Source organism: Mesoplodon mirus (genome assembly GCF_964341445.2).
Source record: "Mesoplodon mirus genome assembly, chromosome: 3".
In the NCBI taxonomy this organism is placed as follows: domain Eukaryota; kingdom Metazoa; phylum Chordata; class Mammalia; order Artiodactyla; family Ziphiidae; genus Mesoplodon; species Mesoplodon mirus.
In genome coordinates this window covers 166,068,533-166,070,874 of record NC_138978.1, presented here as the reverse complement: position 1 = coordinate 166,070,874, position 2,342 = coordinate 166,068,533, and the positions used below count along the sequence as shown (strand labels likewise).

Genomic DNA, 2,342 nt, shown 5'->3' with positions numbered 1-2,342 from the left:
GCCACTAGAATTAAAGACTGGGCTTTTGAACTGTCAATGCATATGCAGGAATGAAACAAAACAAGTGGAAAAGTCACAAATCCTGCAAGCAGATTGTTTCAATTCTGAGGGGGATTTGTAAACCCTATTGCTGGTTCAAGTTAATAAAATACTTTTTACCAAAAATGCTAAAGAAGATCACTTATGTTAATTCTTTTATATTCAAGTGAACTTAAAATGATTTTATCCTGATAGTTGCCACTATCTATGGAATAACTAAAGGCAATTTGTTCATCACAAACTAAAGTTGACATTTTTATTTTAGATGCTCGGGGTTGGTCAATATAATGTACACAGTGCAAAGGGTCACAAAATCATTTGAATGATGATTGTATTAATAATTAATATTAAGTTCTTAAATGGTTTGTGCCATTCTTATTTTAGTTTTTTAATCATGTCATATAATCTTCAGTTAAGTACAAAGACCTTTTCAATCACATAATCTAGAGATGATTTCACCCTATTTGGCTGCCAGTCTCTTATTTCTGTCTTCAGCAATGGTGAGGTGGATCCCTTTTCCTTGGGGAAGAGATAATCTGTGGTTTGTTGCCTTTACCAATAACAAAAATGTTGGCGAGCCAGGAGGCAAAGCCTTTGGCATCTTTCACATGAACCATATCAAAAGAACCAGGAGGTCTCTTTCTGTTGGTGATCACACCAGTTCTTCCCAGGTTAGCACCTCTGGTCACCATATACAGGTTACCAGTGTTAAACTTGATGAAATGGGTAATCTTGTTAGTCTCCAAATCAGTCTGAATGGTGTCATTCACCTTGATGAGGGGATCAGGGTAGCAGGTGGTATGAGCATCATGAGTTACCAGATGAGGGATTCCTTTTGTGCCCACAAAGATCTTTCTCACTTTGTACTTAGCTTCCTTAGGTGTACTACAACGAACAGCAAAGTGACCCTTGGTGTCATAGAGAGATGGAAATTCTCTCTGGTCTTGTTAAGGCTGATGAAATCTATTCAACCAGCAGGGTAGGTTATATCAGCTTGGACCTTGCCCTCAGTCTTAATGAACTGTTGCATGCAGATCTTCTTTGCTTCATTTCCTGTCAGAGCATACTTAGGTCTGTTCCTTAGAAAATGATGAGGGGGAGACATTCTCTCAGGCTTGTGGGGACTGGTAGATGGACGAGGAACGAACACATTGGTCAGTTTATCAGCATCCAATGCTTTGGAGTTGTTACGTGCTTCAGATGTTTCTTGGGATCATGAGTCATGGCTGTGCTAGCCATGAAAAGACCATTCTTCAATCCTTTTTAGCTTGCCTGAACTTTCTTTGAAGTCAGCTTGGTTCTTAAATTTACATTGTTTTCTCAAAGTGGTAAAAAGAGAAAAAATAATTTCTGATCATTGAGAGCCTTTCAAAATGGCAAATTCAAGACTATCAGTGTCCCAAAGTATAACCAGAAAAACAAGTATAATGTAAACCTCAACATTTTTTTCCTTCATTCATCCTTTTGTTCATTCACAATTTGATCAGTTTATATTGAGTACCATCTACATGCCAGGATATTTGTTAGGCTCTGGATAAAATGTGGTCTCTTGGAATTTCCATGCTATTAAAATGCAATGTGGTGTGATAGCTGCCATTCTGGAGATAAGCACAAGTGTTACAGGAACACTCGTGGGCGTTACCCTGGCTAAATGAGAAAATTTGGGTTGGTTTCTGGAGGAAGTAGCACGTGAGCTGTAAGATGAATAGGAGCAAGCCATGGATAGAGCAGGGAGTTCCAGAGGTGACATTATATGCTTGGGAACAGCTGGTTCAAAGGCAGAGAGGCACAACTGAGTGAAAACTTAGAGACGTGTACAGTGGACTATCGAGTGAGAGTAGTGTGAGGCAAGGGGGAAGGCTAGGATAGAGCTTTGCATGCCATGCTAATTTGGCACTCTCTCCTAAAAGCACTCCTGAAACCTCTGAAGGGTTTTAACCATTGGATTGGGGGTGATCAGATCTGACTTTTGAATGACAGTGCCAATAGGAGTGTGGCAAATAGATTGAGGGTGGAGTGCGAGAACCGTGGTCTAGGATCAAGTTAGAAACTATGGCAGTAATCCTGGAAAGAAGTGACGAGGTCCTGAGTGAGACTGTTAACTATTTCCCAAAGACATAAAAACAAATTTCTTACACAATTCTGGGCCAGATGCTTTAAAGTTATTTAGAGGAAAGCAGATCATTTCTGTTTACAGGCAAGACTAGTTCATTTTTTTCTTTCTCATTAAAAACAATATAACCCATCAATGCAATTTTGAAGCCATATGATATTTTAGAACTTCCTAAGAAAAAAACAATAGA

General features: G+C 39.0%; 1 pseudogene across 1 annotated transcript; it reads right to left on the bottom strand.

Moving 5' to 3' along the window:
- Positions 1-499: 499 nt before the first annotated feature.
- On the bottom strand, positions 500-1,263 carry LOC309801140 (small ribosomal subunit protein eS4-like; annotated as a pseudogene). The gene has a single exon. The product of its transcript is annotated as a small ribosomal subunit protein eS4-like (transcript).
- Between the last annotated feature and the right edge of the window lie 1,079 nt (positions 1,264-2,342).